We start from the raw sequence: 23,058 nt of genomic DNA on the forward strand, positions 1-23,058 counted from the left end.
GATAAGGATGCCCACTATCACCACTCCTTTTTAATATAGTCCTTGAGACTCTTGCTGCAGCAATCAGACAAGAGAAGGAAATAAAAGGAATTCACATAGGAAGAGAGGAATTAAAATTATCCTTATTCGCAGATGACATGATCCTTTATCTGGAAGACCCAAAGAACTCAACCAAAAGACTTCTGGAGCTGATAGACAAATTCAGCAAAGTCGCAGATTACAAAATCAACCTAAAGAAATCAGTGGCTTTTCTTTATGCCAACAATGAATCCACAATGAAAGAAACAAACAAAAAAAATTCCATTCACTGTAACCTCAAAACCAATAAAATACCTAGGAATAAACCTAACCCAAGATGTAAAAGACCTCTACAACAAAAACTATAAAACATTAAAGAAAGAACTTGAAGAAGACCTTGGAAGATGGAAAGATTTCCCGTGCTCATTGATAGGCAGAATAAATATCATCAAAATGGCCATTCTGGCAAAACTGATCTATAGGTTCAATGCAATTCCCATTAAAATACCAGTGACATTCTTCAGAGACCTAGAAAAATCAATCATGAACTTCATATGGAGAAAGAAAAGACCCAGAATAGCCAAAGCAATTCTCAACAATAAGAAACATGCAGGAGGCATTACAATCCCAGACTTCAAACTATACTATAGAGCAATAGTAGTAAAAACAGCATGGTACTGGCACAATAACAGATATACTAACCAGTGGATTAGAATAGAAGATACAGAAACAAACACACACATCTTTAGTCAATTAATCTTTGACAAAGGGGCCAAACACATATGCTGGAGAAAAGACAGCCTTTTCAACAAGTCGTGCTGGGAGAACTGGCTAACCATTTGTAAAAAGATGAATCTAAACCCCTATATCTCACCAAACACAGGAATCAACTCAAGATGGATCGAAGACTTAGAAATAAGACGCGAGATTGTGAAGTTAGTAGAGGAGAGCATAGGTTCAACACTACAACATATTGGCACAGGCAGTGACTTTCTCAACAAAACCCCCAAAGCTCAGGAAATTAAAGCAAGAATAAACAAGTGGGATAACATCAAACTAAAAAGTTTCTTCTCATCAAAGGAAACTATCAATAACCTAAAGAGGAAGCCAACAGAATGGGAAAGGATCTTTACCAGCCACCATTCTGATAGGGGGCTAATATCCAGAATATACAAAGAGCTCAAAAGACTCTACACTGGCAAAACAAACAACCCAATCAATAAATGGGCAAATGAACTAAATAGACACTTCACAAAAGAAGAGATACAAAGGGCCAATAGATACATAAAAAGATGTTCTACATCACTGGCCATCAGGGAGATGCAAATCAAAACTACACTGAGATTCCATCTAACCCCAGTCAGAGTGGCAAGCATAAAGAAATCAAACAACAACAAATGCTGGCGAGGATGTGGGGAAAGAGGAACTCTTTTACACTGTTGGTCGGAATGCAAACTAGTTCAGCCACTATGGAGCTCTGTGTGGAGATTCCTAAGAAAGGTGGGAATAGATCCACCATATGATCCAGCTATACCACTCCTGGGTATCTTTCCAAAGGGGTTGAATTAAGAGAAATACAGCAATATATGCATACCTATGTTCATAGCAGCACAACATGTAATAGCCAAAATATGGAACCAACCCAGACCACCATCAACAGATGAATGGATAGCAAAACTGTGGGAAATACACACAATGGAATTCTATTCAGCCATAAAGAAGAACAAAATTATATCATTTGCAAGAAGATGGAAAACCCTGGAGAACATTATGTTAAGTGAGATCAGCCAAGCACAGAAGGAGAAGATACATATGTTTCCTCTAATATGCCCAAACTAGGAAACACAGAGGATACCAGCGAGACTCCAGATAATGGAGGGGAAATACCAGCAAAGATTGAATGGAAAGATAGGAGAGGAGGAAGACTGATCTTGATTAATGAGGGTCTATATCTGAACATGTGTAAAATTATGAATAAGACATGGTTAACCTAGACAACCATTGGTGGGAGGGGGAAGGGAAAACGGGGGCGGCAGGAGAGGGCACCAAATATAGTTTAAATTTACTATTTATGTTCAATAATAAAATTGTTAAAAAAAATAAAAAAAATCTAAACTGTAAAAGAAACTATATCTAAGACTCAAAAAATCTTAAAGAAATATTTAAATAATAAAGCTTTAATGAAATTTTAATAAAATTAAGATGGTATAAAAAAATAATAACCCTTGCAGGAGAATTCAAGATTCTTAAGGCAATACCTTAACCCTTTTAGTGGTAGTGCTCCCTTGACAAGGGCTCTTCCAGTAGGCCCCACCTCTTAAAGTTTCACTAGTGACCAATACCAACCCTCTGAGGACAAAGACTCAACAGTCTTGCGAACCTCAAGACTAATCTCAAGACTCCCTTAAGGGACACCCACACCTTATCCCCACAATAGCAATTTCCTTTAAGGTTAACTCTATAAACATAGAAAATGTAATGATAAGCTATAGAATTCTCAGCCTTGTAAATGAGGAGGTAAACTATACTATCTTTGGCTTAAAGATGAAAGGGAAAAGTTCTCTGCTGTAGAAAATTAAAACTTTTGGATAAAGGGATTTTTAGAAAATATAAAAATTTAGAAGGTACTGTCTTTGCCTTTGTGGGAATGAATATTTATTTTTCTCCAAGCTTTGGATGGCCATGAAGTTAGAATGAAAGGGCAGTAAGATGCTAATGGTATGTTCTGTTGTTATTACAGTGGAGGAATCTGTGATATCTCAGCTTGGACCATTTTCCTAAGACCTCTGGAACATTGCGTGGTAACCAGATATGGGCAGGTAGAGAAAAATAATGAGTACTTTCATGTCTTGACTTTTATCACATTAATTCCAAAAATTTATCACAATGACTTTTATCACTGGCATATCTGCAGTGGTGAGTATTCTAAGAGTTCCCTTTGGCTAAACTAGAGAAAGGCCAATGAATTTATGAGTTTGATGGCATATATGGATGCCAGAGATAAAGTAAGGCTCAATTTATGTCTGATAAGAAAATGGATGAAGTCTTAGTAGTTTTAAATTAGATATCAGTGACAAAATGAATTAGATAACACCTAATCACAGTCTAGTGTACTTTGTGTGGAAGGTAGGAAAAGGGTACTGGGGTTTTTAAATCCAGGGTCTCACAAATTCATCCTAGGTAAACAATTTACCATTGAGCTACATCTCCAGCTCTTTATAAAAACATTTTTTTGAGACAGGATCTCACTAAGATCCTGAGGCTATCCCCTAACTTGCAATCCTCCTACTTCATCCTTCCAAGTATCAGCATTGTAGGTGTATATCACCACATCTGGCTCATGATGTACATAATATCACAGTATAGTAGACTCTGCTTCTTCTAACCATAGTCGTTTGTCCAGGGATATACAGCTGACCTAAATCCTGGACATTATTCCTCCACCAAGAGATTTAAATTGTTACCAAAAGAAGCTACTTTTAATGTTTCTGGCTTCTTGAATGGAGAGGATAAATAAATACATGAGAATTATGAAGAACCACTTTTCTGCCATATTGGTAGGTAATCAAAGAAACTGCAGCTGGAGAGAAGAAGAAAAATCATAGAATGGAACATAGGCAAGAGAGTGGGTAATGCTGGTATTCATATTCCTGGTTTCATTTACTCCTAAAATCTGACTTCATCCCTGCACCTAGGCTCATGATCACTTCTGGATTCATATAGTCTTATATATGTACACATATATAATAAAGATTATTTTATAAAATATATTTTTTTCTTCTTAAACAGGTTTGTTTACAGTTACAAACATTAAATTAACTTATATTTTGTGTTCCCTAACAAAAATTAAGCAGTAAATTTAGTCTCTCTTAGATGTTAAAGAAAAAAAAGCAAATAATAATATTGAAAACTCAACACACATGGATATATAAAACTACATAAGTTTGTTTCACATAACCATTACAATGAAACAATAAATAATTATTTGACCAATTTATTGGATATTATTCTCTATCTTCCTACAACAGATCCTAGTGTCATATGAGCTAGAGCAACATTTCATGGCAGAGGCCATTCAACATGTACATTTGGTTTCTGGGTGATGGTCTAGGCCTTTCTATACTTATGAAAATGCCTGTTCAAAAATTCACACCATTTTTTAAGAAGGAGCTACTATCTCCTTTGAGACTCTGTCATTTTAAATATACAGTACAAGTCTGAATCATCTTGTTCAGAAATGATCATATCTCTACTGTCATCTAATATTAGTATCTAACAATGGTACTACTTCAGGCATATTCAATTTTTTGTGTTTCAAGATTTTCAAACACTTTTCTAAAATATCATACCTAATCATTTAGATAGCTTAGAAATAGTTCTTTATTCTTTCCCCACAGTTAATACTCAAATCACTACAAGCTGTTTAAATGAATATTTCAACCTTCATAGACTTCTTGTAAGGTCTATCAAGACTTTTTATCATCTTTGATCAAAAACTCTCATGCAATAAATCTTTTTATAATGCATTATTCCTTTTACATAAAATTGAAGCCTTTATGAAAACCTGCTGCTTATTCTACTCCATAGGCATTCCTTTAGAGTTCTTCAGTAAAGTTTATCTTGTCAGTTCAATAGCCCATTACAATCTTCAGTCATATTATACATGGCAACTATGTTAGAGAATTTGGACTTAATAGAGGCATAAAAGTCTTTTTAAATTTATGGATAAGGTGATAAAGAACATCTGGGAAACTGAGACTGAAGGATTGCAGGTCTCAGGTCAGTATGCAGTAAGTTACTGGGACCCTGTTTCAAAATAAAAAATAAAAACAGTTCAGTATATAGCTCAGCAGTAAAGGGCCCTGGGTCCATTCCTCAATCACACACACACACACACACACACACACACACACACACACACACACACAATTTGCATTAAAAAGCTTCTCTGACGTGGGTGCTGTTCGTTGCTTAAGATGAGAACCTAAGTCCGTTTTCAGTCCCGGATTATCTTGCCGTGGTAATATCTGGCAGGCAGATCCGAGAGCATAGGTTCAACACTACAACATATTGGCACAGGCAGTAACTTTCTCAACAAAACCTCCAAAGCTCAGGAAATTAAAGCAAGAATAAACAAGTGGGATAACATCAAACTAAAAAGTGTCTTCTCATCAAAGGAAACTAACAATAACCTTAAGAGGAAGCCCACAGAATGGGAAAGGATCTTTACCAGCCACCATTCTGATAGGGGGCTAATATCCAGAATATACAAAGAGCTCAAAAGACTCTACACTGGCAAAACAAACAACCCAATCAATAAATGGGCAAATGAACTAAATAGACACTTCACAAAAGAAGAGATACAAAGGGCCAATAGATACATGAAAAGATGTTCTACATAACTGGCCATCAGGGAGATGCAAATCAAAACTACACTGAGATTCCATCTAACCCCAGTCAGAGTGGCAAGCATAAAGAAATCAAACAACAACAAATGCTGGCGAGGATGTGGGGAAAGAGGAACTCTTTTACACTGTTGGTGGGAATGCAACCACTATGGAGATCTGTGTGGAAATTCCTAAGAAAGGTGGGAATAGATGCACCATATGATCCAACTATACCACTCCTGGGTATCTTTCCAAAGGGGTTGAATTCAGAGAAATACAACAACATATGCATACCTATGTTCATAGCAGCACAACATGTAATAGCCAAAATATGGAACCAACCCAGATCACCATCAACAGATGAATGGATAGCAAAACTGTGGGAAATACACACAATGGAATTCTATTCAGCCATAAAGAAGAACAAAATTATGTCATTTGCAAGGAGATGGAAAACCCTGGAGAACATTATGTTAAGTGAGATCAGCCAAGCACAAAAGAAGAAGATACATATGTTTCCTCTAATATGCCCAGACTAGGAAACACAAAGAATACCAGTGGGACTCCAGTTATTGAAGGGGAAATACTAGCTAAGTTTGGATGGTAAGATAGGAGAGGAGGAAGGTCGGTCTTGATTAATGAGGGTCTACACCTGAATATGTGTAAAATTATGAATAAGTTATGATTAACCTGGACAGCCATTGGTGGGAGGGGGGAAAGGAAAACGGGGGTGGGGGGGGAAGAACATCAAATATAGTGTAAATGTATACTATTTACGTTCAATAAAAAATTGTTTAAATTAAAAAAAATGATGTCAATGTTACAGAGAAAAATGCCAAGAAAATTGTGATGAAGAAAACAATTCAACCAACGCTATGTCCATATATGAACTTAACAGCTCCAATTTCAATTATATGGATGGAATGGGGAGAGACTAGGGTGGGATACAGAAGCAAATAAGCCATGTGTTATATGCATATATGTTTTTATCTCTCTGAACATCATTATGATACATAATTATAATGCATTAATGCAAGTATATTAAGTATAATGAGAAAAGAAACTAGTGAAAATGATATACAGAGAATAAAAAATTGAAAGAAAATAAAAAAATAAAAAAATAAAAAAAAGCTTCTCTGTAATAATGAACGTAGGCTAAGGAAACTGAACTATAGAGAGTCTCCATTTGTCTCAATAAGTATGTGGTAATGAACATACATGTTAGGATTTTGCCCAAGCAGAGGAATCAAAATCTTAATCAGTCACATTTTTTCTAATGGCCTTAAAAATAACCACCAAACTGCCAGAGTTAAATGAGCCAGAAATACCAAGCACTGCTTCCATTAAGTGCCCTTTTTGTCTGGGTGCCCTATTATATTATAAAATACATCACTAATGGACCAGAAGAGGGTGTATGTTTTAAATATTTAAATAAAAACAAAAATATTGTATTTTTTGGTACTACCACAAAAGAAGAAAAGAAAATGACAGTTAAGGAAAGAAGGTACATGGCAACAGAGATGCAGCAGAACCTCCTTACGGAAATCCTGCTGTAAGGAGCATGGCTGGTGACATGCCCTGTGAGCCACTTTACCTTCATCAGAGTGCTCAGGGCTGTGCCACTGAAGCTACATTTCTATGAGCTAGGTCCTGGACCCTGGTTGTGCACAGATGCGGTAGTAGAGCTGACCCATATCTGCTGCACCTAGGATTTTTCTGAAGGGCTACTTTTGCTCAAAGCTTGAGGAAAGGTTTCTAGAAACTGTATTGCAAATCCGAAGCTATTCCTACTTGGCCATGCATCTTCACTGTCTTTCTCCTTTCATAGATGTCCAGTGCCAGACATCAGGTGATAGCTGTCTGAAGACTCTCTGTGCTTTCCTCTGCTTCCTACTTTTTTTTTTTTTTATCCTTTACAGGAATTTTCTCTCATACACTGTTTACATGTCTAATCTCCACTTGGTATTTGCTTTCCAAAGGACTAAAGTTGGCATAGAATGTAAGCTCACATAATAAGAAAGAAATCTTTCTTCCTATAAGAAAAATATTCCCACTCTGTTTTGGCTCCTTGCTACATAAAGATAAGGAATATCTATAATTTGAGAAAATATGTCATTTTAATAGTAAAATAAAATTTAAAACAAACTTTTTTTTTTTGGTGGTATTGGGGTTCTTGGAAACCCTTCTATCTCCAGGCTACACTGGAAACAGGGTCTCTTAAGCCAGGGCAGCTGGCTTTGAATCTGTGCAATCCTCCTGTCTCTGCCTCCCAAGTGTGGGGATTACAAGCGTGCTCCACCACGCCCGGCAAAAACAAGCATTTTTTAACAATGTTTTGATGTGCTCCTTGTGTTGTAATTAATAAAAACATTGGTAGACTATGTCTAGGTGAACATACATGCAAAAACGATCTCTAGTAGAAAAGCAATTTATTATTGGTGGTGACTAATATATAGGAATTTCTTAAGGAATCTTCAGGAAGATCCCACTGATGGCTTTTTATTGGGATATTAGTGCAAAGAAATGCACAGCTACTAGAGGTAATATGTCATTTTTCAGTGCTACATACATATTTTTCATAATAGTAAGACCAAAATGTTAGGCACCACATGCCAGCTAAAGTACTTTAATGAATTCATTCTCCCATATTCCCAACAGCGCACTCTTGCGCTCTCTCTCTCTCTCTCTCTCTCTCTCTCTCTCTCTCTCTCTCTCTCTCTCTCTCTCTCTCTCTCTCTCTCTCTCTCTCTCTCTCTCTCTCTCTCTCTCTCTCTCTCTCTCTCTCTCTCTCTCTCTCTCTCTCTCTCTCTCTCTCTCTCTCTCTCGGTGGTACTGGGGTTCCTGGAAGCCCTTCTACCTCCGGGCTACACTCCCAGACCTATTTTATATTTTTATTTGGAAACAGGGTCTCCTAAGCCAGCGTGGCTGGCTTTGAACCTGCGTGATCCTTCTGTCTCCGCCTCCCAAGCGTGGGAATTACAAGCATGCACCACCACTCCTGGCACCAACAGCTCTTTTAATTAACATTTAGATTCATTAGCAATTCCTATTGCTAGATGGAGGCAAAGAATGTGCCACCATCTACTATCTTATTTTTATGAGTGATTTAAAAATTATAGCTGGATGACCATGAAGACAAGGTAAAGAATTACATGTAAGAATAAAACTATGGAATGAAGAAACAGACTACCCATTAATACAATTGCAATTATATCCTCCTTTGAAAAACAATAGCTTTAGTTAAGACACAGAAATAACAAGAAGAATACTTGGTAAAACTTTGATATTGGTTTACATTTTTCTTTGCTTTAGTATAAAAATATACTCTGAACTGGGTGTGGTGATATGTGCCTAAAATCTCAGTACTTGGTAGGCAGAAACAAAATGATCATATGTTTGAGGCTAGCCTCAGTAATTTATTGAGGCCTTCAGCAACCTAGTAAGACCCTGTACCAAAATGAAAAGTATATTAGGGTTGGAATGTAGCTCAGAGTTAAATGTGGTACTGGGTTCAAATTCCAATAACACACACACAAACACACACACACCAAATATATTGTGAATAACATCTTATTTTTTATTTTTCAGCCTAATTTTCTATCAACTGACTATAATTCCCATCATTGCTTTTTCTGATATCTATTTTCCAACAGTGATTCAAGTGTGACTGATTGATTTTATATTCTCTAAAATCATTTTTTCTTTCCAATTTTTGCTTTGTTTATACACATAGCTTCTACATAGAGAGAGGCCTAGAATACCTATTGAAATCCATCTACTTCTCATGTCCAGAGCAGTCTAAACTTCCTTTGGTCATCATAGATAAAAAATATACAACCCTTCCAGTTAACATTATCTATTTTGTTTTGGACATTTGTACTCTCCTAAACTAAAAACTATAATTTATCCTTATAACTATTACCTCTTTTTCAATGACTGCCTTTTAACTGTCATGTCTTTCCAGTTTAGAAATGATTTTTGACATATGGTGGTAGCAGCTTGAGCAAGCCTTTAAAGAAGGCCTGAACGTGGCACAATATAGGAAAACATACTTATTTTTCTTTCTATCTGAATGAAACTTTGCCTAAGCAATACAATTTAAGTTTCTTTCTCTTTCACTTGAGATTTAGAAAACATACTTTTTCTTCTATTTCTACCCACGATGAAAGGTGAGATATATGAAGCCTTCCTAATTAAAAAAAATTTAGGATAAGTTGTAGAAGGTTTTTCTTTTTTTTGGGGGGTAGATCATAACATCTTTCCAGGGTCTGTATAAATGTTGGTCTTTCAGTTATCAGAATAAAGAGTTCCTTCCAGTCTGAAAAAGTATGCTTTATTTTTTCAGATAATGAAAAGCTTCTCTTCTTATTCCTTTGCTTTTTCCCTCTCTTACTTTGTTACCTACTTCCACCTATATAACTTTTTCAGTAATATCTGAAAAGTTTGTTTTATTCACTGAAATTGCTGGGGCATTCTCTTGACTTAACTTTCAAATTATTTGTTATATAATCACCTAAATTCTAATATCCAGCTCTTTTACTAATGTTAAAACAACATTTTCTTTTATTTTGCACAGCCCTCAAACTTTTTCCAATTCTCTGGTTTTTCCTTTTTATAGAAGCCTGATTTTGTTTTCAGATGAAGTGTCCTCTATAATCCCTCTGAGGACATGCATCGGAATATTTTCCTTTGTTCCCTAAATTATCTGTTCTCTTCCATGTCATTTGCTCTGGCTGCCTATATTAGGACTTTGATTTCATGCTGTTAATTTTCCTAAATTGTGCTGATCCTTGGTTTCCTGAAAATACTATTAGGTAGCCAGCAAAGGTTCTCTCTGCAGTTGTGTAGTCTATCCCTCACAAAATCATTCTTCTCAGGGGGCAGAATGATAAAGCTTAAGTTTGTTACTTACAGACTTTGATCTTTTTCAGCATCAGAAACCATCCCAAACATTTCACTGGCTATTTTCCAGTATGAGTTTATGTAGTCTACCTCTAAGTGCATGTTTTCTCTCTTCAGTACTATATTTATTTAACTACTTGGCTTCTGTTCAGCAAAGAAAAAAATTGGGAGTCTGAAGAGAAAGCACCTTGAATGGGAGAAAATCTTTGCCAGCTACTTTTTCTTATAGAGTACTAATATCTAGACTATACAAAGAACTTAAAAAAGCTTAACACTAAAAACCCAATTAAAATGGGCAATTGAAATGAGTAGATGACTATATATATTTCAAAACATGAAATATAAGTGACCAATAAATACAAGAAAAGATGCTCAATATTCTTAGCAATCAGAGAAAGGCTAAACTGAGATTCTCTCTCACTCACAATGGAATCATCAAGAATACAAACAATAATAAATTCTAGTAAGGATATGGGGAAATAGGAACCCATGTAGACTATTGTTTGGATTGTAAAATTAGAACAACCATTATAGAGATCAAAATGTAGGCTTCTCAAAGACAAAGACTGGAACCACCATATAACCCAGCTGTATTATTCCTTAGTATCTTTCAAAAGAATTTAAGTCTGAATACTATAGTGATACATACACAGCCATGTTTATAGCAGCATAGTTCACAATAGCTGTGTTATGGAACCAATGTATATGTCTATAAACAAATGAATAAATAAAGAAAATGTGGTCCATAGACACAATACAATTTGACTCATCCATAAAGAAGAACAAAATTGTGTCATTTGCAGGAAAATAAAACTAGAGAATATTATGCTAAGTGAGGTCAGCCAGTCTCAGAAAACTAAATGTCATATGTTTTTTTCTCATATGTGGAAGCTAGAGAGAAAAGAGAAAACAAAAAGGTTTTCAGATAAATGTGGTGAGCAACCAGTGAGTGCATAGTAGGAGAGAATTGAGGGAGGAAGGAGGGGAAAGGAAAAATGGCTTGATGAAAGAAACAGGTCTAATCATGCTAAGTCCAAATATGAAGGTTTCACTACCAATCTAACATGTATGGGGAAGAGTGGGTGGATCCATAGGGGGACACACCGTGCTATGTGCATGTATGTTTGTGCCACCGAACCTCGCCATGATGTATACTGATAATGCATCAATGAAAGTATATTTAGAAAACTAAACTCTCACTATAGTCTTCCCTTTACCCATTTTGTAGCCATAAAAATATAAATATTTTGTAGTTTCCCCTTATTTTCTGTGTTTCTTCCTAAGGCTTTGCTGGCTGTACCCATTTTCCTGAATTCCATGGCCCTCCCGAATGCTATTTCTACTAACTAATCTGTTTTTCCCTTTGAAAGATTAGGTTCCACCTGATAATTCTAATCAATTCTGATCACTCAACAATTTTTGTTACTTGGTCTTGTGTGTGTGTGTGTGTGTGTGTGTGTGTGTGTGTGTGTGTGTTACTGGGGATGGAACCCAGGGGCTTTCTACACTACCAGACCTAGTTTATATTCTGTTTGGAAACAGGGTCTGGGTCTCACTTAGTTGCTGAGAGCCTCACAAAGTAGCTGAGGCTGGCTTCAAACCTGCATGATGTTTCTGTCTCAGCCTCCCTAGCGCTGGGGTTACAAGCGTGCACCACCATGCCCGGCAGTTAACTTGGTCTTTTGTATTTATGTTTTTCTCTATGAGGATGGCTCAGATAACTACTAATGATCAAAGATTGAAGAAGAGCCCTCCCCTATTACACATAGTAAAAAGTTGCCATCTAGATATCCAATTTTACTCAACTTGGAGCCTCATTGAAGAGTGTTTATTTATTTATTTCTTTGACTAGAGAAGAAGATATTCTCTTTGACCTCTCTCTCAATCTTTTCCTCATTGATCCATCAGTTCTCGTTGCTCAGATTGTGGTTCTTGTCATCAGTTTTCTCGTAAGAAATCTTTGACTTTCCAATCACCATAATTTTCTGTTTCTATGTAAAGAAAGGCAGCAAGAATATATAGAATATATAGGAAAGAAACAGAAAAGTAGAGTAGGTAGGAGGATCTTTTTAATTCTAGGGAGACAATAATATGCAAATATTAAATCACTGGTTTTATTTTGCCTTCTTGTTTTGAAGAAGGCTGCTGTTTCCAGAAGCCTCTGAATTCAAGTCCTGATCATACATGTTTTTATCCAGGAAATACTAGACAGTCACATCCTAGAAGGAAGAGGAGATTGTTGAGCCTTGAGTACTGAGGGTGAATTTCTTCACATTTTTAGTGTGACAATGGTTATTAACCCCTAAAGTACTTATTATTTTTTAAATTTATTTTGCAGAGCTGGGGATTGAATCCAGAGGCATTCTTCCTCTTAGCTATACCCCAGCCCTATTGTTTTTTCTTTATTTTGGAACAAGGTCTCACTAAGTTGCAGAAAGCTTTACTAAGTAGTTGAGGCTGGCCATGAACCTTCAAATCTCATGTCCCACCATGCCCAGCTCAAAATTATTTAGTCTTGAAAAAGTTTGCAATTATATTAAATTTTTAAAAAATTAGTTTTGAAACTAGGGAACTTAGATTATAGCATTTATTCCAAGTTTTTGAAAGATTATTCCATTCATATTTTGGCTAATCCAAGAGATTCATTATGTTCTAGGGTAGTAGCAGGATACTACGCAAAGAAAACAAAACGCCCAAATTCAACTTATTTTCTATTTTTACTTTTCTTTTTAGGGATTGTCAAAGGAAAATGAAGAATTAAAATAAGAAAAACAGGAATTATAAATTAAGGTTTCCCAGTTGAAATAAAACTTTTACAATGAAAAAAAAACAACCTTGATATATATCTTACTAATGGTCCTAATTAATGATTTATTTCTTTTGAAAAAAAGCCAGGGATTCTGAAGACAGCTCCTCTAGTATATTTCCAGCTTTAGAGTCAATGCCACATGCATTGACTTGGGATAAATGGTATAAAATATTTTCAAAGAGACAAAAATAACTCTGGCTGAGGCACTACTGTGTCTTTTGTGATGTACACCAGAAAAAATACAAATTGCAACTTGTCCCTATGAGGGGACAGAAAAGTTTTGTGTCAATGGTTGAGTGGAGGCCTGCCTGTATAATGAACAAAGCAATTTATTCACAGACAGTATAGAAGGACGCAGATGGGTAGGACTACATTTTCCAGCACATGATGCCAACACATTGATATTTGAGCTCTCTCTTACTCTAACCACAGCAGAAACCTCAGGAGATCCAGAATTTCATGACCTCCATCATACTCCCTTGGTCTCATAGTTACACTAGCTAGAGAGGGGCATAAAAGGAAAATGCTGAGCACATACCTTGGACATCAAAGCAAAATGTGAATTACCCCAAAATACTACTTAAATTATAAAATGCATTTTATAATTTATCATAACACATCAAATACATTTTATAATTTTATAATATATATATATATATATATATATATATATATATATATATATATCTAGAAACTATTATGTGCTAGCAAATACAAGTGACCATACAATGAACAAAAATTCCATTCTTATATAGATTTTATTCTACTGAAATTATTAGATCATATTAAATGTACTAAGATTTAACCAAACCTACTTTTCCTGAGCACTATGGCATTTTTTTTCTAAGATAAGGTCTTTGCTAGTCTCCTTCCCTCTTTGCACCTTTACATTTTTTTTTGCAGAGTACTTGGAAAATTTAATCCTTTATAAATGTGAGCTGTCACAAAGGATCAGATTTTGAAATTTGACACAAAAATCAGATTTTACCTAATGCCATGTTCTACTAATAACATCAATAATACAAGTAACCAGAGCACATGAAGAAGGTCTAGATAAACAAGGTTCCATGTCCTAATTGTTTTCTTTATACATAAACCATGTTCTGTGGCCCAGAATAATATATATGGTCTTTAATAAGGAGTATAAGGCTACTTAACACAATACAGATAATCACAAATTATTCAGTATCTTCATTTTATACTAATACAGTTATATAGCTTACATGACATTGTCTAGAGCCATATATAAAAAATCCATAGATTTTGGATTTGTTGGTTATAAGTAACCTTCATCTAGGTTGCTTAAGGCCTTATTCTAACCTCAATATTGCTAAAAAAACATCATTGGTAAATTCTCTTCCTGAGAATTTGTTCATTTTCTAAAGAAATGAGTTATTAATATATTTCTAAGATTAGACCAGTTTGCCTGCTTTTCTTTCTTTCCCAGGAGCATCATTGCTTGCCCAGTTACAGTATGGAAGGGGATTAGAGGCTACCTTGGTTCTTGGTCTCCAAGAACCAAGAACTGTGAAGAACCAAGATCACAGTCTCAGATTCAACCAATTGCCCACTTTCCTCTGCTGTGTTCATAATTCCAGCCAATAGGGATTTTCACATGTCTGACCTGAAGAATAAATACTTTTTAGGGTTTTATAAGATTTTGATGTTATACTCCCTCAGATAAATCTGTACAGTTTTTAGCACCCTATTTGGGTAGTAGACTAGGTGGGAGAGTGATGAGGCATGATAGCTCTATCTCTGATATTGTTGTTTTTCCTCTATCTCTTTTTATTCTCATTAACTCACTAGGAATTGAAAGATTTTGTTTTCTCTCTTCCTCCTTATCCTTTCTGCAAAAGTTGATGCTTTAGTATGCTCTTGGTATATTAAAACAAAGCCAAAGAGATTTAGAGTTTTTAAAAAGATTCATAACAAGAATAGTGTTTTGTAATCATCTTAAGGGAAGTAAGAAAGCCAGTTATATAATTAAAAGTTAATACAAAGCCCCTTTACTTTGTTGGGGGGGGCTGTTACTGAGATAGAACCCAGAGGCTTTCTACCTCCGGGCTATACTCCCAGACCTATTTTATATTTTGTTTGGAAACAGGGTCTCACTAAGTTGCTGAGAGCCTCACTAAGTAGCTGAGGCTGACTTCGAGCCTGTGTGATCCTCCTGTCTCAGCCTCTCAAGTACTGGGATTACAAGACTGTGTCATCACACCCGGCTCAGTGAAGATATTTATTTTCCACACGTATCAGGAAGTCTGGGAATTGATGACTGCTGAAGGTCGTTCTGTAGCTCAACAATTTCAGAGCCTGTGTTTCTGATGTCCTTTAGCCTTGCCTTCCTTTCACTCTCCTCACAGTCACCCAATGGATGTTTCAGCTCTAAACAGTACATCTGTACTCAAGGCAGAGAAAGGGATAGGAAGAAAAGTATCAATCCCATATTTTTGTGTGTGAAAGGATAAAAACCTTCCCAGGACAGACAACAGGATGCTGTTTCTCTCCCATAGATATGAAATACATTATACAGTACCTCCTAGCACCAGAAATGGTAAGCAAATGAATATTAGACCTGGAATAAGAAATAATACTTTCCTAAGTGAAACTTCATTTTGGTTAGCAAAAAAGAAGGGGCCAGAATAGTACTGGGCAGCTATAGCCTTAGCTGATATCATAGGGAAAAAGATTTGAAGCAAGAATGGTTCTTCAGTTTTCTTGAGTTGAAGGAAATGGCTGGTTCTTTGTAGCCCTATGCTCACCAATCTTTATGGGCCATGAGGATTTGGACCAGGGTCTCAGCTTAGACAAACTCAAAGAGGCTGGTAGCAGAAGAGTGCCAATTGACACATCTACAAAATGGACAGAATGATTTTAATGAAAGGAAATCTGATTGTAACATCATCAATTAGCAAAAAACTATTTACTACATACAAAAATCATACCGTTGAAGCTGGGCATAGTAGCGCATGCTTATAATTTCAGTACTTTGGAGACTGAGGCAGGGGGATTGGGTTTGAAGATAGCCTCAGCAATTTAACAAGACCCTCAGCAACCTAGCAAGACCCTGCTTCAAAATAAAAAGGGCTGAGTGCAGCTTGAAGTTAAAGTGCCCCTGGGTTAAATTCTTAATAACCCCCCCCCAAGTATACAATTGTAATATTCTATTGCCTTGCATATTTTGTTATAAACTTGCTACTTTATTCAAGGTGGGGAACAACCACCTTAAATCATATATATATATATATATATATATATATATATATATATATATATATAAATTTTGAAGAAAAAAACTAGGAAATTATAATGGAAATTACATTGCCAAGCGTTAAGTGGCTAATCAGAGCTGAGTTTTCCTCTGCAAGAAACAATGGAAGAGTCTGTTGTCTATATACTGCTGCAAATCATCTATTATCTATTCCCCATTGATGAGGAAAATGATGTTAGGTTACTTTCTGAGATGACTCTTAATCATGCAAAAGATTTTTCTTTAGGATAACATATCTATTACAATTTATTACATGTATATGGCCTAGGAAAACTATTAAAGTAATATATGTTAAAAATTCTTACTGACTGCCAATTTGATATAGACATCCATTATTTTTTTTATTCCAGCATAGATAAAGGTTGAAATTTTTGTGGGTATTTAATCTATCTCACTATTTTTATATGGTAGGAAACCTATTTAAAAGAGATCCAGAAAGCTGGGCGTGGTCGTGCATGCTTTAATCCTCGTACTTGGGAGGCTGAGACAGGAGGATCGTACAGGTTCAAAGCCAGCCTTAGCTACTTAGTTAAGCTCTCAGCAACTTAGTGAGACCCTGTTTCCAAATAAAATATAAAATAAGTCTGGGAGTATGGCCCAGGAGGTAGAAAGCCTCTGGGTTCCACCCCCAGTAACACACACACACACACACACACACACACACACACACACACACACACACGAGAGAGAGAGAGTCCTAGAATCTTTGTGATTTTTAAAATTTATGGCTTGTAATCAATATGAAGAAGAGATGGCACTGAGGCCCAATTCTTCAGATGGTTTTTCTTTTAGCCATATAAAAATATTTTTTGGGGGGGACAGGGTCTTGCTACACTGCTAAGACTGGCCTCAAACACACAATCCTCCTATTCCAGGCTTGCACGTACTGGGATTAGAGGCATGCTCCACCAAGTCTGGCTGTCATAAAGGGGCTGGAGCCGATAATTTAAAATGTCAATAGTGAAAAAATATTTCTATAATGTTATCATTTGAAATACCAAAGTAAAAAATCATTTCCATGATACAATTAAAGTGTGATGACATAGGAGAGATGTTGTCCTTACAGCAATAAATTTCAAGAAACACAGGTGTCTGCCAAGATGCAATTTTCTCTTTCAGAAATAGTGCCTTTATGAGACTAGCACATAAGATCCTGCACATTTTCCAAGACCCTTTCCTTCAGGTACTAGGTATCCAAGGTTTCCATCTACTTGATATTATACATGTTTCTGTACTTTTTACTGAGAGTTGGGTCTTTGGCTTCTGGGCATAAAGGCTAGGGGATGTTCTCTGGTTGCACTGCCACAAGAATCCCCATCCTTTCTTTTCTTCTGCCCAATCACCTCCCTACTCTACCCTTCTGTGGATTTTGTAGCCATCTGTGCTGGTCTCCTGATGATCTCATGTGTTTATTTCTCCACCTACAAATAGATTGGTGTGTATAGGCCTGTGGTTTCTATCTGTGCTAGAAGTAGGAGCTATGTGGAATTCCAATAACCTTATCTATACTGGTTATATAGTTTTTGGAGTATTTGGAATGTAGGAAAGTATTATCAGCTTATAAGCTTCTACATCACATCTTTAATTTTTAAACAACTCCGTCTGAAATAAATTGTGACAAATAATACTGTCTTATAGATTTCTTGCTTTAAAAACAGTAGATTTCATCCTCCTATCCATGGGGATATGCATAATTTTATCAATTGTTAAAGACTCCTGTATAAATTGGGTGACTATGCCATTCTTTGAGTCAACGGTATTCATACCTCAGAATACAGAAGAATACCCAGGAATTTTCAAAACATACATATTTGCCTCTAGCTTTTGGTTGGCATGGGGGCAATAAGCCTACATTTTTAAGAAGTTCTTATTCTGAAAAAGGTAGCAAAAAGTATATTTTTCTGACTCTTGTCACATATTATGTAATAAGATGAGGCATCTTCTCAGTGATAATCTACCTTCTTTGTATACCATGAAATTTCTTTGGGCACATGAAGACAGGAAAACATAAAATGAATCTTTAGGCTCAAATTTACCTGTCAAAAAATATTCAGAATTTCTGCCAGCTAAGTGCTCTCTGATTTCATTCCCAGAAATGGTCTGTAATGACAGTCCATTTCCTACAAACTTGTTTAAAAGACATAATGTATGATTAGAAAGTTTGTGCACTCTGTATTCTGAATTCTCTGATTAAAAAAAATTAATGATCATATAGAGACTTCCGGGAAGATGGCGACCGAGAAAAGCGGGGCTTAAGAGCCCCGCTAACAACAAATATCCATTACCACAAAATCAGCACCTTTCAAAGCCAGAAAACAACATCACCAGAGAAACAAAAAAAATCACCAGGCTCCAGAGAGAAAGCGGACTGAGAACAGAGCCACAGAGGAGATCCTCACGCCCGAGGACGCGGCAGACGCGGCAGCAGCGCCATACTGCCGGAAGCACCGGCGAATTCACGGGACGGCCACAGCAAGCCGAGGGGAGCCGCTGCGGAATAGCCAGGCGGGTTTTCTTGGCGCAGAGGACATATAAAGCTCCCAGTGTCTGAGCTCAGCACACGCTGCAGGGATTCAGAGTGGAAATCAAAACCAAGAAAAAAAAAAAACGCCAGCCCAACAGCCGAGGGCGGAGCAGCGGCACCATATTGCCACCGGTGGCAGCAGCACCGAATTCACTACAGCTACATCTGCGTACTCAAGAACAGTGAGTCAAATTGCGGGCCACAGAGGAGAAATCCCAGTACTGTACTCACTGGGACTTGACCCAGTGGGAGAGGGGCGGTGGCAGTGATATCACACCATAGGAGAACGTGCAACCTGGCACCTCCCACAGTCTAAAGCAGCCTCTATCGACTCTCTGGGTCGGAGACTCTGTGATACAACCCAGTAAAGGAGTAGTGGGGTCTGAGATACTACTGACTCGAGATCCAGAGCACCTTAAGTGAAGTCATAGTGACCCAAGGGAAGAACCCAGAGAAGGCACAAACTTCCGAAATCATGGGAAAGAGGAATAATACTGGAGCAATGAATGCTCACAACCCCACAACATCAGAACCCGATAAAACAGAAAATCAGAGATTTCTAGAAGATCAAATCAGGAAAATAACTGTAGAAATAATAGAGGTGCTTCGAAAAGAACTCAGAGAGAGCCAAAAAGTGATAAAGGATGCAATTAATGAAGTAAAGGCATCAATTCAAAGCACAAACAACCGATTAGAACACATGGAGAACAGAATCTCGCTCTTAGAAGATGATCATTCCAAAAATGAACGCATAGTTTCTAATCTAGGAAAAAATATCCAACAGCAGGAATCTGATATTGAAGAAATATGGGCCCATTTTAAGAGAGCTAACCTAAGAATAATTGGAATAAAGGAGGGAAAAGAAAGTGAAACCAAAGGGATCAACAATCTCTTCAAGGAAGTAATAGCAGAAAATTTTCCAGACATAGAGCAAGACGTCGATACGCAGGTCCAGGAAACTTATAGAACTCCCTTTAGACAGGATCGGAGAAGAGGATCCCCACGCCACATAATTGTCAAAATGACCAATGTGGAAGCCAAGCAGAGAATCTTAAAGGCAACCAAAGCAAAGGGCCAAGTGACATTCAGAGGCAAACCAATTAGAATCACTCCAGACTTCCCAAACTAAGTTATGAGAGCCAGAAGGGCTTGGAGTAACATATTCCCAATTTTGAAAGAAAACAACTTCCAGCCAAAAATTTCCTACCCAGCAAAACTTTCTATCAAATTAGATGGAGAAATAAGAAGCTTCCATGACAAACAGAAACTGAAGGAATTTATGTCTTCAAAACCAGCACTAGAGAAAATACTCAAAGAGATTAACTACAAAGAAGAAATAGGTAACACACATCAGAACCAGAGAAACAAGAGTTTCCATCCAACAGACAACTAAGATTGGTTATCTGTGGAGATTCATTATTTATGTTAGTCTTTTACCTATCTCTAAAGGGTATTGTTTGCCTTTATTGTTGTTAATTTTTAGGATTTCTAGTTGGAATATTAATATACCTTCAGATATAGCATTTGGAAATATTTTATCCCATTCTATTAGTAACTGTTAACTCTGTTTACATTGTCTTTGGATATACAATATATATATATTTTTTAGGGAGTTTGTATACTCTTCTGTTGCCTGTGCCATTGAAATCATAACCAAGAAATCACTGCCAATTTCAATGTTGTGAGGTTTTATGACCCAGATTTTCTCCTAAAAGTTTATAGTCTTAAGATTTATATTTAGGTCTTTTATCTATTTTGAGTTAATATTTGTATATGGAATTAGGTAAGGGTCCAATTTTATTCTTTTCCATGTAATTATTATTTTTCAACAATATTTAGTTAAAAGATTATTATTCCCACCACCAAATGTTCGTGGAAACCTTGTCAAAAATAACTTGACAATATAGGGAAGAATTTAGGTCTAGGCTTTTATTTAACTCCAATGGTTTATATATCTGCCTTTAGAATAGTACTACATTGTTTCAATTATTGTAGCTTCATATGGTTTGAAATCAGAAAATATATATCTTCTAGCTTTGTTCTTTTCAAGATCGTTTTGGGTACCTAGAGTCCATATTCCATATTAGGATAGATTTTTTTTTCTGAAAAATAAATATATAAATATATGATAGTTTCACCTAAAAAAATAGAAAAAAATAGATTATCTGGTAAGAAAGAATGCAAAAAGAAATATTGAAATGTTATCTTTAAGTCATCAAAAGCTTGGTATCAGACAAATGAAACTGTTATGTGAGATTATCATTTTTAATTTTGGATAAATTGCTATAATACTAGATGTCAACTACTAAGCCAAGCATAGGAGGGGGGGATAGGGAGAGAACGGGGTGGGGATCGGGTGGGGGCTGACTGGGCAATGTGTGCATGTATGTCTACAAAAGTATGTATCCCACTATGATGTATGAATACAGTGCACCTATTAAAAATAAATATGAAAAAAAATTAATGATAGCACTGTTATATATTTCAATTAACATTAGTATCTGAAAAATATTCTTAAATTGCACATATCTTTTGATGAGAGTTAACAAAATGTTATGGCTTATGAGAATCAAAGGACTTGAACAATTCGACTATCTTAGTTGGAAGATATGTGTTCTATTAAGATCATAAAATATTGCTTTTCTAATTTAAAAAATAATTCTGTTTTGCCTAGTGTGGTGGTGCACACTTGTAATCCCTGTGCTTGGGAGGCAGAGACAGGAGGATCGCACTGGTTTGAAGCCAGCCGCGCTGGCTTAAGAGACCGTTTCCAAAAATAAAAAAGTATAAAATAGGTCTGGGAGTGTATCCCGGAGGTAGAAGGGCTTCCAGGAACCCCAGTACCACCAAATAAATAAATAAATAAATAAATAAATAAATAAATAATTCTGTTTTAATAAAAATCTCTTTAAACTAAGTACTTATGCCATAGAATTTAATTCTTGCACTGAAGAATGTTAATTGTCACCATTAGAAGATAATTTACTATTTCTATATAAAATTTTAAAATAAAGTATTACTACATTTTGTGGTATTATGTTGTAGCAAGGAAAGGTGTAACAGAAAATTAAGCATATAAAGTCAGGTATGGTGGCACATGCTTGTAATCCCAGTATTCAGGAAGCTAAGACTGGAGGATCCCAGTTTGCAGACAGCCTCAGCTACTTAGTGAGGCCCTCTGTAACTTAGTGAGACCCTGTTTCAAAATAAAGAATAAAAAATAGGGCTTTGAGTGTAGCTCTGAGGTCAAATGCCCCTGGGGTCCATCCCCAGACCTCCAAAAAAAGAAAAGAAAAGAAGAGAAAATTAAGCATTTAAAATGGTATGCCTATTAATTAGGTTCACCTAGAGTGAAGCACAATATATGTTCATTTATTAGATGAAACCAAATTTATTTACATTTTACTAATTAGAATATTATCTATCTATACTTATAGATGTAGATTCAGTTCTTTTTATTTTTAATCTAGTTAAATATGCTAAAATACCATATGCAAACATTTTAGATAACATTATTTTTATTCTTACATTTTATGACACTATTTAAAGTCTGACTTTGGTACATTTATAATTGCTAAAAGCAATTTTGAGCTCAATTTTCAGAATATCTTTACTTCTGACTGACTAAATTGTTCAGGTATGGCATTTTTTAAAAAAAAATCAAGTACAGCTATTATTTTTGGAACCAAATGTGGTGATATCATCTTAAGTTTTATATTATCCCAGTTACTCATCCACACGACTGGTTTATTTTTTGATTTTATGGTTAACATATTTCTTATGATTATATATTTAGATCTATAGAAATAATACATAATACATGGTTTTATAGTAGAGTTTTTATTGATGTACTGTAATTATATGTCATGGTGAGATACAAATTGATACAATAAGAAATTCACATATCACTTGGTGATTTTTATAACTATATTCATTATTTGCAAGTAGGAGTTTTCACCTCCCCAAACTCCTAGTTCTGTACCAAATTTCTCTCTATGTATCCTTTAACTTAACCAGGTGACCTCAATAAGAATCCAAAATAACATTAGCTAATTTTCTAGAACTTAGATATATATGATTAAAATTTTCAGCAAATGTACTGAGATTCTATTACACATCTGTATTGTGATGCATAGAATTTTGA

This window comes from Muscardinus avellanarius (genome assembly GCF_963383645.1).
Source record: "Muscardinus avellanarius genome assembly, chromosome: 9".
NCBI classification, from domain to species: Eukaryota; Metazoa; Chordata; class Mammalia; order Rodentia; family Gliridae; genus Muscardinus; species Muscardinus avellanarius.